Source organism: Mastomys coucha, unplaced genomic scaffold (genome assembly GCF_008632895.1).
Source record: "Mastomys coucha isolate ucsf_1 unplaced genomic scaffold, UCSF_Mcou_1 pScaffold2, whole genome shotgun sequence".
Taxonomy (NCBI): Eukaryota; Metazoa; Chordata; class Mammalia; order Rodentia; family Muridae; genus Mastomys; species Mastomys coucha.
The window spans coordinates 1,762,299-1,778,392 of NW_022196902.1; the positions used below are offsets into that span (position 1 = coordinate 1,762,299).

Genomic DNA, 16,094 nt, shown 5'->3' on the forward strand with positions numbered 1-16,094 from the left:
CACCCTATGTTGTGGTTATAGAACATGGAGAATTTGAGCTAGTGTTCATAAGGAAGCTTCTCTCGACAGGCTAGCTTTTTCAGCACCACAAGACACCAACCAGCTATTTGGAGAGAAAAGTCATCAACAATCTCCACCAGATGTGAAACTTTCAAGTTATAATAAACTCTGCATGTTTAATAGAATAGGCCTGACAAGACAGGCCCATAAGTGCACCAGTGGCATGGATGTTATAGGGATAACCAGCTGCCTTCTGATTGGGTCTAAGGCCTCCTCCTCAAGTGAAAACACATGCCTGCTATGGTAAATATGGCCAAGAACCCATGACTGACAAGCTCATAGGACTTAGGAATGAACCTATTACTATTATTTCAATAAGTGGACACATCATCAAACTTTTTTACAAATGTGTATTTATATACATCAGGCCCCACCAAAGAAGTTTCTTTGTGCAGTGAACAGTGGTTAATCCAGAAACTCACAATTGATCAAAATACAGAGAATAAGTGTTCTTGGAGATCTCGGTCACAAATGGGACCTCTGTAGGCTTCTTCACTCCTAATAGGCCCAGGGAACATCATGGAAGAGAGGGCGGTAAGATTGCAGTAGCCACGGGTCAATTAAGAATGCAGTAAATCAGTGTCTTCTGGCTATGCTAAGACCATTGTACTCACAGGCTCACAAGAATCTTTTAGTCTGCAGAAGACTTGCAGAAGACCAACCTAGCCAACATTCTAGCATGGAGGGGCTTGGGGTTCATGGACTCTCACTGATTGACAGTTGGTGTCCTTTACTTATCTTTAAGAGTGAGGCTCCAACAGGTTGCCTATGCTCTGGTGAATGCCTCTATACCCACACATGCATGGCCAACACAGATTGGACTCAGTTGTTTATAAAGAAACAAGAGGACAAGCTTGAGGGAGGAGTGGGTGGAAGAGGAGAAGGTGGGTCAGTGATGATCAGGGGCTGAATGAAATTGAAAGACATTGTATAAGAGGAAGACATTCTCGTAATAACAAATATTATACTGTAAAAAGAAATTTATCACTCAGGATTAGGTGGTATATATGGAATGCAAGATCACAGACTATTTCTCACAGTTAGAATCATATTAAGAGAAGAAAAAATTCTTTCATTAGCATGAATCACAGATGACAGCTACAAGGAAAAGGAACCAGCCCTTCTGATGAGTTTTCCCAAAGTGCTTGTGGATCCTTTGTCTGCTCACAGGTTAATGTGGGCTCTGAGAAGAAAAAGCTTCCCACCGTCAAAAATAAGTCAGGAAATCATAGGAAGACTGCTTCATTGTTATGTGCTGCCCAGAATGCAGGACTTTGCAAATGAGCTTTGTGGTTCTACATGTGAAAGAGGGACAGTAGAGAATTCTGTACAACTACATTAAGGTCTACACAGTCTCAGAGTTTGCTCATGTTCATTAGGGCTGGGTTACAGTCCACCTAGTTTTTGTAAAGTATCTTTGACACATAGGTATTCATTCATGTACATGTGTGAATGTGCATGTGTGGGGAGATCAAATGACAGATTTGCATGCCAATCCTCAGTAGTTCTTGCCTTAGTGAAAAGTTTAAAATGAAGCAGGAAGTTAGTGTGAATGAATGAATGAATGAATGAATGAATGAATAAAGAATTGACTGGCAACAGTTTACCTGCAGCAGGCATGCTGTGGCATCTAATGCCTCCTAGCACTGCCTAGAGAGTGACTAAAAGCTGAAGACAGGGGCAGTCACAGTCTAGTCTCCATTCTTAGAGTCAGTTTTAGGTTTGTTCAACTCTTTGAAACAGAGGAATCAGCTTGGCACAAGATTCTCAGTACCCATAGGAGAGTAGGAAGGATCTGTAGCAATATAAAAATCATCTGTGTAAACCAGAATGGGAGGAAATCATAATAGAATGAGTAACATCCCTCTCCTTTTTTTTTAACTTTTATTGCATTATGATGGGAAAAATTACATAATTTCAATTTATTTGAATTTGTTAACATTTAAAAACATATTTTAAGTAAATAGAATTAAATCACATTCTTGTTTCCCTTTTATACCCCAATTCCTCCCAGAAACCCCCCTTCAACATCTACAATATCTTTTTTGTCATATTTGTTAAAATTTATAAAATAGTATAACAATAAAAATAAGTATTATAAAAGTTATTTGGTATAAAACAACAATCAATTTAATAGTCTTATGTAGATTCTCATCTACAGCAATAGTGAAAATACATTTTTCTCAATATAAATTTTAAATAACTCCAAACATATTAACTGTATATTTCAAAATAATACATCACTACATAAATATATAAAGTCTTTTTCTTTGTTTGTTTTGTATTTAGTAGAGTTTAAAATCTTGACTCTTACTGTGGTATAAGCCCAAAATAAGAACAATTTTTAGACATTGGATTTCATTGTAATAAGGCTGTAATTCAATGACCCTCAAATCATCAAATGATTTTACCTCCATCAAAGCTAAGCTGAGAGTTGATAGTTTTGCTGCACCAAGAAATGAATTGTAGGCACGATTTTTGGATACAGACTTCCTGCTATGGTCAAAGCTATTTGACTTGAGTGAGTGACTTTAATTTCAGCCCACAGAAACAGGTTTAAGGAATGGTGTATGTATTAAGATGGTCTATCCATAAAGTCATTCACCAACTGTTTCAATGAACAATGGTTCTGCTTGGAGGGTGGCACAGACATTAGATGAGGGTAAGAATTTGGTTCATTAGCTGTGATAATTTGGAAAAGCATTCATCTCAGAGAAAGAGTAACTTATAAAGTCTTCTTCTTCAAACTTGATACAAGAGTTACAAACGTCAAACAAACAGGTGAAGGAAATGAGCAAAAACATCCAGTATCTAAAAAATGGAAATAGAAACAATAAAGAAATCAGAAAGAGAGAAAACCCTGGAGATACAAAACTTAGGAAAGAAATCAGGAGTCATAGATGCAAACATCTCCAACAGAATATAAGAGATAGAAGAGAGAATCTCAGGGGCAGAAGACACCATAAAAAACATTGACACAACAGTCAAAGAAAATGCAAAAAGCAAAAATCTCCTAACCCAAGACATCCAGGAAATCCAGGAAGCACTGAGAAGACCAAACCTAAGGATAATAGGTATAGAAGAGAGAGAAGACTCCCAATGTAATGGGCCAGTAAATATCTTCAACACAATTATAGAAGAAAACTTCCCTAACCTAAAGAAAGAGATGCCCATGAACATACAAGAAGCCTACAGAACCCCAAATAGACTGGACCAGAAAAGAAATTCCTCCTGTCACATAATAATCAAAATACCAAATGCACTAAACAAAGAAAGAGTTTTAAAAGCAGTAAGGGAAAAAGGTCAAGTAACATATAAAGGCAGGCCTATCAGAATGACACCAGACTTCTCACCAGAAACTATGAAAGCTAGAAGATCCTGGGCAGATGTCATACAGACCCTACAAGAACACAAATGTCAGCCCAAGCTACTATATCCAGCAAAACTCTCAATTGCCATAGATGGATAAAACAAGACATTCCACGACAAAACAAAATTTACACAATATCTTTCCATAAATCCAGCCCCACAAAGGATAATAGATGGAAAACATCAACATAAGGAGCAAAACTACACCCTAGAAGAAGCAATAAAGTAATCTTTCAACAAATCCACACAAACCTAATTCCACCTCTTACAACAAAAACAACAGGAAATGACAATTACTTTTTCTTAATATCTTACTAGGAAAATTAATATTACCAACATATCCTTATCAATTGAAATCCAAAAATATGAGGAGTTAGAAATTTGTTGACTGTCACCCAAGGGTCTCTCTAATTTGGTAATTGAAGAAATAGGTCCAATATTGTACAATCTATATACACTTTCAGCTTGTTTGTTCGTGACAGTGTCTGGTTGGGTATAAGATAAGGGTCTCGAAATCTTACTTCTCCTATCTCAGCCTCTCTATTAGTAGTATTGTTTATTTCATGTTTTTAAACTGTACTATGATTTTCAGAACAGCTTACATATTTCAAAAGTATTTATATACCCAAAAGAAACATAGACGATTAACTATGGAGGTGGCTTTTAAGAGAACAACAAAGAGTGAGACTGAATGCTTTGCTTGAGTAGTATCTCTTAATGTATTACAACCAGTGATAAGAATGAGCTTAAGCCTCAGAGGAAGCCATGTAAGTTCTTCTATAGACATAGAGCAGTCCTTTCTGAGCTCCAAAGTGATGTTGGTTGACAGCTGCCTTATCTGTATAAAGTTCTGCCCACTCATTCAAAAGTGAGATAAGTATACTTTAGATAATGTACTATTTCAATTAACTCTTATGACTTCTATGAACACATGGGTATAGAGAGATAAAAATGAATAAAAAAATATCACCTGACTGCATACTCTAGACTAGGCACTGTTCTTTTTAAGACTTTCATTCATTCATTCATTCTTTTGCTTTTTTGATGGGGTCTCATGCAGTACAGACTGGCAGTGAACAACTATGTAGCCAAGGACAGTCTTGAACTTCTGGCCTTTCTGTCTCTTCCTACTAAGCGTGACATTTTAAGTGTGTACCACTACACATGGTTTATGTAGTGCTGGGGATTGAACCCAGGTCTCCATGCATTCTTTACATATCTAACCTACTAAAACTTTTTTTTTTAAGGAAAAGGACACAAAATTGAGTGAGTAGGAAGGGGTGATAAGAAGGAGTTAGGAACAAATGTGACCAAAATATAGTGTATAATAAATACAATCAAAGAACCAATAAGAGTATATAGTCTTAATATATATATACACATATATGATAGTTTAATTTTCCTATCTCTTTGAGATTGCTATTATCCGATTTCCCAGACAAAGAAACTAATGAACAGAACTATTAAGTGTTTCAATCAGAATGGTACAGTTAGGACTTAGTGACACTATGCTTTGAATCCTGCCAACACAGTCAAAGGGATTAGCAGTATTCATTCTATGAGTAAGCACAGTAATATGCCTGCTTCAAATAAGCCAAGTTTTGAGCACTCAGAAAGCCTGTTGTATGAATAACAAATTAACATATGTATATAACAAAGTTTAGTCTGTTTATCTTCATCATAAATAAAACCTGATTAGTCAAAGTATTTGTATAGAATAATAGTTTCCCTAAGGACCAGCTATTAATCTTATCCTCTAAAATATTAATAGTGAATGGCATGGCATTTCTAGGTAACCCAGGGAATCATCTGTCTCCTGTCCTTCCACGGATCTTCTAGGAAGCAGTTGGCATGCTGTGTTAGAGAAGGCGAGCTGCTCCCATTTAGAATAGCATAAATAACTGGAATGATTAGTGAGAAAATCGCATCTCTGCTTTTCTAGAATTGTCTCGGAAACTACTCTAGTTCCTCATTTTCCTTTGGTAGATGACCTGCTGACCAAGCCTCCATTAGACACCTTTCTCATATGTCACCTATTTCCACATCACATCCCAGGGCCACAACGTTCATTACAAGGGCTGGTTTTACCGCTGCACACTGCTCATTATGAGTGACCTGTGTGCATGCATTTACATCAGCAGTGAAATGACAGAAGACAAAATAGCAGAATTGGCTCATTTCCCAGTGAGGTTTTGCACATTCCCTGTGTGTCTCAGAGAATGCATTGTGGCTTATAAACCCCTATCAACTCAACATCAGGGAAACAATTGTAATCTCTGGTTGGCATGAGCTATTTGAGTGTATCGTAGCCATGTATTACATCCTTCCAACTCCTTTTCCGTCCTCTTTGGAAGCCTGGCAGATATGGTCCTTCCTCTGCACTCATTCCACAATCACGATGGCTCCATGGTGCAGACTGTCAGTGGAGCTTTGGGAAAATGCAGATTAGGACTTAGTCATCCAGACTTCATAGGGGCTAAGACTGCCCCTATGAATGACACAAAGGCCAGCCATGATCAAGCAGATGCTGTGTGCCTCTCAATTTCATTGCTCTTTCTTTCTCCAAGACCCTTCGCTGTCCTGGAGGAAGGGACAGCAGTCTTCCTTGGGCTCTTCTAAAATCTCTTCTGGAGGTCAACCCAGTTGAGCAATGCAGCGATTTGAGTTTTGTAGGAATAATTACTGTGCCTGTAGTGTGAGCTTGTCTATTTAACTGTTGCATATTGGCTGTTAAACATTAACTGAAGTTCCAGAAAGCAAATAGAAGAGCTTTCTTTTTTAATGGGGGAAGACTTTCCTGAAACTCTTAAAATCACTCCATACTCAGAGAACATGATTCAAGTGACTATAAATATGAAACTTGAATAATATGCCAAATGTGCCAATGTGGATGGGGAGAGTAAGACTGGAGGAAGTGCCAAGGTCTGGGGGCACAGTGGAGACCATACATATCTCTACAGACTCTACTGTTGCTGTAGATCAAGAATACAAGAGGAATGCCCACATTTATATAACTATTATTTATTTAAGTACAAAACTTACAAAGTGTGTGAAAGGACTATATACAAAACTAGCCTTGTCAGGTATATTTTTAAATACACGTGTTTAAAAACGTACTTCAGTAGCTTCTCAGATTTAAATGGCAGCAAAGAATTAAGTATCTATACATACTCTATAAGCCTTATAAACAGACTGTAGGACCTGTGCATCTACCTTGAATACTCTCCATCCCTTCTCAGCTTAACTAGAGTCCTACACCTCTTGTATATTTAGGCAATATGAATAATCCAAAATGGATCTAGTCCAGAGCTGGCCATTAACAGGTTGCCTGAGGAATTGATTTATAATTTTCAACTCAAGGTTAATACATATTATCTTATTTGATTTTCATACTCATTAATCAATGTGGTTTTATGATTCAATGTCGAGTGACATTACTTGCTTGATTATATGTTTATGCATATATGTATATATGCATATAGGAATGTATATATGTACATGTTCCTAAAGATTAGCTATAGCCTTTTCAATGAGTAAAACAAGATGATTGAAAGTGAGAACTTGGAGCTAAAATATTTTCTGAATCAGAAATTAAAAGAGAAAACAAAGTTTATGGTATAATAGGAAGTATGAAGAACTTCAAAAGATGCTATTATTTAATGGTTGGGTCACTGGTGTTTTTGATAAAAAAAAAAAAAATTCCTATCTAGAAGTTTCTGTCCCTTCTATGCACTTTCAGGGCAGAAATACCAACTTAATGATACAACCCAGACTCTATCTCCCTAAAGGTGGATAGATAATCACTCTCAGAAATGGAATCCATAGGAAGCTACAGTTGTGGTTTAGCTAAATGCGCACGGTGTGACGGTCAAGTTTTGCCTTATGCATAGTTATGTTTCTGCCATAGGTTGCTGCCACTGACAACTTTGATCAGAGAAGCTTCTTTTTCCAGTGAGTTGCAATCATTATAGAGACTAAGATGACTGTGGAAGGGTCAGTTCCAAATGTTAAAACATAGTCCTCCCTCAAAGGTCTAAAGACTATCATAAAGGAGGGGTTGGAAAGAGCATAGGAGCTGGAGAAGGAGCGGAGCCTTGTGGAACCCCGTCTTTTGGGCATGACCCGGCCATTTCATGCCAGAACTCACAGAGCTATGATGACTTACCTGAATATGACTTGCAGAAGATTTGGCTTGTGGAGGAGGGAAGGAGCTTGTGAGGCCCCACCCGTTCCAAAGAGTCTCTGCACTGGTTCTCCATCTTCCTAATTCTGTGGCCCTTTAATATCGTCCCTCGTGTTGCGGTGACTCTCGACCGTGAGGTTATTTCTCTGCTACTTTGTAACTACAATTTTGAGGAGGATATCTGATATGCATGGTATCTGATATGTGTTCCCTAAAGGGGTCATGGCCCACAGGTTGAGAAACACTGGGCTATAGGCAGTTTATGGTGCTGGAGGAGAGAGAAACACTGTTTTCAGTGGTGTAGCCGTGGCTAAGTTGTCCATTATCCTATAAGCTACCCGTCACCTATTTATCTGTAAGTAAGCCCAGCTAAACTCACTTTGGATAATTTAGGTGACTTCTCTGGATTGCTTCCAAACTGAACTTCAAGGGGAGCAAGGCATACTCCTTGGGGCTCTCCACCAGCCTTGGTGGGGATAGCTGTTGCTCCCCACAAGCTTCACAAAGGACATTTTTTACTTAAATGAGCAAAGAAAATGGCCGGGTATCATTATTCCAACTAGGACTCCCAGGCAAACCCTAAACATAGGGTGTTATGCAAAGAGTGCTGGCTTGGGGTAGAGACCACAGCCGTGGTGTGTCTACTAATGGTGTGGCTTCCAGCCAATCACTCCATGCCCTGGGGCCTTGGTTTCTTCTCTAGTAAATGGTAATTTGGAATACGAGGAAATGGCTATGTTAGGAGCAAGTTTGGGACTGGCATGAATATGTCAGGTCCCTATGGTTCCAACTGAGAGTCATGTCTGTGGACTGTCAATATTACTCGCAGACACTCTGAGAGCTAACTTCTTTGTAGAAACTGAGATACAACTCCCACAGTACTTGATGCAATTTCTTCTACCCAATGCATTCATTCCCTTTACAAACAAATCTAAATCCAGTCTCACATTATTATATTAGTTGGTTGGCTACCTTTGAATCACAAGATTTCAATGACTATGGGTTAATTTTTTTTCTCTCTTTTGTCAACCAATGAGTTTAATTAGGGTTACTAACAGGAACACGGGTGAGGTGTTGGTTATTGATAGAAGCGTGGATAACTCAGCAGGGGTTGCACAGCTGGAGAAACCATTAAATGCCTGGAGAGCTTCAGGAAAAGGTGAGGCCTCATGGACCGCTACCTCTACCTTGACAGGGTGCGGAGGGGATCAACACTATTCAAGCCTTATGTAGTTAATGACAGCTGAGCATTTCTGTAAATCAGATGAGATGTGGCCCTCTGTGAGTAGCCTCTGAGCACTATACTACTGAGGCTTGCAACATTGTAACACCTATTAGGGTCTCGTTACTGGTGAGTGAATATTTGGAGGATACTTGGTTGTGGCCAAAATTGTCAAAGGACAAACTGCTGGTTAATTTATAGGCTTATTAATTGTATAAAGCCTTTATATTCTCCTAGTATTCTTTTCTATGAGGAAATGTTATGCCATAATATCTTACCCAGGAGAATATTTATTACTCTCACACTACTGATTTGGAAACCATAACCTGTTGCTCTTTCTGTTATCAGTTTAATTTTTAGGTAATTCTTTCTTCCATTCTTTCTTGCTTCACCCTAGCCAAGATGTTTCCATCATCCCACTGAGACTCCTGCTCTACAGGTCAAGTATGCACTCCCATGAGAGACGGAGATCAACTTGTTTGGCATCATGGAACTGTCTTCCAGTCAACCGGCAATGTGAATGGCTCCATCTTTGAGCACCCTCAGCCCAGATCAGGGTTTATTCCTTGTCTTTTGGCATTCAACTTATTACTAGCGTGTCTCTGTGGTGATTAGGAGCTACAGGAGGCAGGAACCAGGCCTAAGTCATTGTGTCCCTCACACACTCCAACTTGCCACATAGCAAACTCAATAAATGTGTTATAGATGGATTTGGGTTGTTGAGGCACCCACAATGAGATAGGAAACTGCAGCATCTGGGTGTGTCCATGCTGCATGAGGCTTCTTTCTGATGTTCCCTTATTTATCTAAAGATCAGATCTTTCAGAAGACAGCCATCCTCTTTTCTTATTGAATGTTCATTAATCAAAGAAAAGTAAACTCATGTCCAGAACCTTGTTTTGCCAAGACCATCTAACTAACTAAAAATCACCTATTTCCCTTTATAATTGCCTTTGGGCCCTTATTTTCTGCTGTCCTATATAGGTTTCTGTTGCCGGGAAATATTAAAAAAAAAAAAAATGGCACCATCCCGCGCTCTACACAGTTACTCTCTGCCCCAGAGTTCTCACCACCTCTAGGTTAGCTCCAAGCAGCGCATTTCCTAGCTCAGGTTTGCCTGCCTCAGAACTGCTTGTTCCTTCTCAACTATCCAGCCCTGTGGCTAGCTGTCACAAATCCTCTTAACCCAGGAAATCAAAACTCTCGAAGCTTAGAATTAATCAGTCAGATTTACATATCAATAAATTCTCAATTCACAAGATGCTCACACAATAACTTCAGAGCCAATTGATAATGGTACAAGCTGCCCACCTAGATTAGACAAGCTACCACAATCATTCTATCCTTTTCATGCTATTCATGGCTACCTGTGGCTCTTTAAAGCCACTCAGGATCTGGATCATGTTCCTCTTCCTCCATCTTCCTTCCTTTTCTTTTTCTCTCCCTGACCTTGAAACTCTTACTTCTGCCTTCCTTTTCCATGTCCAATCACACAGGCTTCTTGTATTAATATTTAAATGAATTGGACAGGGAAAATTCTGCTACATGTTTCTGAACTTCCTCTTCCAATGATACTTCCATGTAAATATGTTACATCCTGTGTGATCAATAGCGGTTTATTTTAGTAGATTTATTCCTTTGAACTTCAGCAAAAGTGGAAGGAGTCCTCTAAACTTATCATCTTAGCTCTTTTTTCTCACTGCTGTGATATAAATCCTGGCAAACCAACTCAAGAATTTATTTTGGCCCATAATTCTGAGGTTTGTAACAGGAGGAAAACCATGGTAATAGGAGAACAATAGTCTGGTCATCTTGCACCCACTATCAGGAAGCAGAGAAAGAGATGAATACTGGCTCTCAGCAAACCACCCCTTTATATGTTTACATGCTGTACAACCACAGCCCTCAGCATGGTGCCACCCACATTCAGAGTGGGTCTACCCATCTCACTGCACCTAATCTAGATAATCTTCTACAGATATGCCTAGAGGTTCATCTTCTACATGGAACGAAGTCTTATGAAGTTGTTGGTCAATCTTAATCATCACATCTTTTAGGACCTATTTGGGGATTTTATAAAGCAGCAGGAAAATAGTAAAGTTCCTCAGAGTCCTCAGGAAGTCAGATTATATAGAGACCATGTTAATTCCAGAGAGGTTATATAAGACTTGAGGGAAATCTTATAAGACAATAGATTTGCTAAAACTACACATAACATATCCCTTCTGCTTATTGCTAATGAACTCTGAGTGCTGATTGCCCACTGTCCTTACAAATCTCTCTGGTAGTAGGGTGCTACCACCCGGACACCACCAGAGCCAATCATTCCATCTTTTAGGTGATCTGATTTTTCTCTCACAGCCAAGGTCAGATTAGCTGGCAGCTCTTTCTGGTTTTCTATCTCCTATGTTCAGGCACCATGTGCTTTCATTATTATTTTGAGATGTATGAATGGCTGCAAAGCCAAGGCAGGGTAATGGGATCAAGCCTCTCATTACACTCATTTGCTCAGTTTTGTGGCATCTGAAGAGTGGTAGGGCTGAGACGGAAGCAGCAGATGCCACCTGCGATCTTCTGTCCCGGGTCCACTGCTTGGTCCGCCTGCCTCATTCTGAATTCCTCTGGCGAGCGTGTCAGCACCTGATGCCACTTCCATTTTCATTCCTATATTTCACTCTGGGAGCCTGATACATGGCCAGGCCTGACAAGAATAAATTTATAAGGATGCAAGCTACAGAAAGCCTTGAATACATTCCAGGGAAAGGTCCATGGGGGCAACAAAGAAATCATCTCTAACTCATTTTTGAAGCATTGTAACAAGGGCATTTTCCAGGGGAGAAAAATCATATTTTATTGTTGCACTTGTAATGTTCACAGCTGTTAAGGACTTTGCCACCTCTAAATGACAATATATTATGGATACTATTTCAGCAGCTGTAAGGGAAGGCAGGGCCCATGCCCGGGGCACTTCCTGGCAGCTTCCCTTCTTGCCAAACATAACCACGTCCTATTTTGATGATTAGATTGGGAAACTGGTTTTAAATGAGTCATGTTGTCTGTCAATTCATGCCCACAAAATAATTTTTAATAACAAGAAGTGATAAGAGAAAAACATGACGTCACCTTGACCATGTCACCTTGACTAGCCTGCCTCCACAATGACATTGCTGGGTTTACCACACTTGCCTCCTTGCTTGGCTTTTTTCTGCCTGATAGGGACCTGCATGCAGTTGTCTTGCTTTCTCAGCATACACTTTTGCCACTATGTGACCACCCCAATTCCGTGGCTAGTATCCATGTGATTTTGGTTATAATCTTACATTTTTCCTATTCATTTGTAGAATAAAAATAGTGGGGATAGATAGGAAGCTCAGTGGTTAAGAGCATTTTAATCTTCTTGCAGAAAATCTAGGTTGGATCCCCAGTATCCACATGGTGGCTTACAACCATCTGTACCTCTATTTCCAGGGGATCCTACATTCTCTTCAGTCCTCCGTGGGCAGCATACAACATACACTCAGTGCGCAAACATACATGCAGGCAAAACACTCATAAGCATAAAATAAGTCTTAAAAGATTTAAAAAATAATGATGAACTTGATGAGCAGTTAAGGACAGGAGTACTATAGAATAATTCTGGCTTCATGTTCTCACTTCCTGATTGAATAACTCCATGACTTTGGATAAGTTACTCAAATGCTCCAATCCTCATATTCCTCCACTAGGTGGATATAATACCATCTATCTCACAGTGGGGATGTGAGAATGGGAAATACTAACTGCAGTTTCTAACATATTCAGTACTTCAAATATGTGAATTACTCTCAGAAATTTGCAGTGGCTTAAGTGACTTAGAGTGATGGCTTCAGAACCCCAGAGAGGAGTACTATGGGAAAAAAAACAAAACAGATGTCTAAGGAAGCACAAAATCCACCAGAAAAAATCTTGAAGTGTAGTCCAAGCCTCTGTGGTGGCTACTCCAGATCAGTCCCCATCACATGAGAATGGCATCTTTCCTATCTCATCTGTTTCCGAGTCTCTGATTATTATTTTAAATAAATTGATGGGAGTATTATCTAAGGATTTTTTTTTTAAGATAGGGGATCATGTATCCCAAACTGACCTTAAATTTTGTTTGTAGACAAGGGACTTAATGATTCTCCTTCTGAGTGTTGGGGTTACAGGTATGTGCCACAATGGACCACTGTATGTGGTGCTGTGGATCAAAGTCATAGCTTTGTGAATATTAGGCAAGCACTCTACCAACTGAGGTCTAACCCAAGCCCTTCCCCAACATCTGAGAAATGGAGGGCAGGTCACATTCAAGGAACTCAGCTCTGGACTTTGGGGAGCTGAACTCCATATCTAACATTTAGATTTACAGGTTCCTAAGATGACTTTTGTCAATGCAAACAAACTTCTATCCAGAGACTAATTCTCTCTAAGTAAATTCCTGTGGGCTTGATTTATAAACCAAATGTTAATTGATTTGCCTTGCATAGCTATAAATCTGTTGGTCAGAATATATTCCCCATAACAGGAAAGCTAATGTTGACCCTGAGAAGCTGCATTCTTGGAAAACAGATGATGGGTGAGGAAGTCATAGCCATGGTGGTTTTCTCCTGGTTAAAACTTGTGTGTGTGTGTGTGTGTGTGTGTGTGTGTGTGTGTGTTTTGTTAGGATGGCCACTGTAAAATGTTGAAACTAGTAACTTCGCAATAACCCATTGATGTGTTGGCAAAAAAAGGAGAGAGAATAAAGTAACAAGGAAAAGAAGAAAGGGCAGAGGGAGAGATGAAAAGAAAGAGAAAGGATGGGTGATGACTATCATCAAACTAGGAGAACTTGAGTCCTGGTCATATTCATGCTGAGGCTTGCAGATCATGTACCCAGATTTGCTGTCATGTCCTTGCTTGGTGGACAGGGTTGGTGACCCAGCAACAAACCTTTGTTTAAACATATATTTCAGAAAAATTCAGAGTTTGATTTTTGTTTTTATATTGTGTGTGTGTACGTGCACGTACACACACATGTGCACTCTTGCATGCACACGTGTATATTTGTATACAAGTGGATGGGTAAGAAGACAACATACAGAAATTGGTATTCTTCTACCCTGTAGGACCTAGGGGTAACACTCAGGTCCTCAGGTGAGGTGGCAAGTGCTTTTACCTGTTGAGCCATTTTGCTGGCACAAAATGCAGGGGTTTTGAAATTTTTGAATTTTTGAAAGCAGGTTAGAGCCTGGAGAAATGGGGCAAGGTAGAAGGCTCATTTTCACTCTCCTATCTCCAGGCTCTCAGGGTGAGACTTTGCTTCTCCCTCACAAAAACTGTCAGTGTTTTGCTTCAATTTAAACTCTGTCACTGTGGAAAGCCCTGCATATTTACAACAGATGAGTTTTTCAGCCTCATATCTAAGGAGAAAGCTTAAAAGAATTCAGAAATGGATTTCTCACTTTTAGAGCCTCCATTTCCTTACATTAGATCTTCTAGTATTGCCTGTCTGTCTTTAACAATAAGCTGTAGGCTTGAGAGTCTCCTCCCCCCTCCATCCTCAAGCGGAATTGCTTCTGTTACACCTCTAATCTCATCATTCAGTCCAGTACACATTGCACAAATGAATAACGACAGACACTGCCCTTAAAATTCTATTATATTCCCCTACATCCCAAGGTCCTTTCCAAAATACACCAGCAATGTATAAACCAAACTCTAGTATTCCACAAATTACAGGACTGTTTTGTCTTCCTTTTATTGTCTCACTGACTTTATTTCAATTTCCTTGTTCACTATAGCAATTGATTTCTTCACATTTTAATTTTATGAACATACTCAAAGTGCAGTGGTCTTCCCTTAAAATAAAATACATTTCAAAACTTCAAGTGGAGACCCCAAACCACAACAGATATTGTTAAATTCTACATACACTATGCCTCATCCTCTTCATACATGTGTATGATAAAGTTTTACTTATGAATCAGACACGAGAAGAGGTTAACAATACTAATAGCACACCATTAATGAAAACATACTGTCATAAAGGTTATATTAATGTAGTCTCTCAAGATACCTTAGTGTGCTATACTTGTGATGACAGGAGATATCCCTTAAGGGAAGCCCTTGATAACTTCTCTTGGGCATTCTGAGTTGTCATCATCTACTACTCTTGTGGGTTGGTTTCTCTGACTACTATAACCTGATGCCAGTCTAATAACACAATAGCTATTAGGGCATCAATGGGCAGGTACTATAGATACTATAGATGCCAGAGTATGTAAAGTCTAGATATGATGTAGGAGGTAGTAGAATGACAATAGACTCCAATATATTCCTCAGAACAGTGTGTAACTTAAAGTCCATAGAACTGAGTATAGTGATTCATTACTATAGTCCTAGTTTAGACAGCAGGATCTAGAGCTTGAGGCTGTCCTGGTTTACACAATAGTATCCTGCACTGGACCAGAATACTGCTTTGAAATAGCATCTTCTAGATGTTACAAGTATATGTAACTTTGGAATTCTCCCAGCTTTGGCTGACTGCACAAGACCATACTAGTCAACATTCCACCTTGCATGGGGAAGTGCTCATAATGCTCCAGTCCTAGTTTAGGAGATACAGTGGCTGCTGATAGAGGATCAGTTTTCTTCAAAGACAAGACCCCTTATAGGTTTCCCAAGTTCTCCTGTGGTTAGCTCTATGCATATGTATATATGGGCAACATTAATTGTACTCAGAAGGTTTTATGTTGGAGGGTATTTGATCACATTGTGAACCCTGAGACCATGAACTGAAAAAAAAAAAAACTGTTTCTTGTTGTGGTGTGGCTCAGCCCTAGCACACACATTTAATCTAAGAGTTTTCTGTAAACAAGAGATAAGTAAAGTCAATGATAGGTCAAGATACAGAGCAAGCAACCAGTTGACAGGGAGTGAACATAGGATAACCCAAGAAAGAGAAAGAAGGGTCATTGAAGGTGTGTTGAAGGTTATTTAAGAAAGTGTGGAGAAGGAGGAGAAGAAGAAGGAAGAGGTGGAGGAGGAGGAGGAGAAAGAAGAGGAGGACAAGGTGGAGGAGTAAGAACTTTTCTGGGATGTCAGTGGAGTAGGAAGGTCAGCTGGGTGCTTACTCTGCCTCTCTAAATGAGCAGGCTTTCACACAGCGTCTGGCTCCTGAGTCTTCATTTGATAAATCAAACATTTGGGATTTTGTTTTAAAAACAACAGTTTTAAACACACACAGTGTGTGTGTGTGTGTGT

General features: G+C 39.4%; 1 protein-coding gene across 1 annotated transcript in view; it reads right to left on the reverse strand.

Annotated features, from left to right (window-relative positions):
• Nucleotides 1-16,094, reverse strand: part of Samd5 (sterile alpha motif domain containing 5) — a 420,211-nt gene that overhangs the window by 47,214 nt on the left and 356,903 nt on the right. The gene's annotated exons all lie outside the window — the stretch shown is intronic.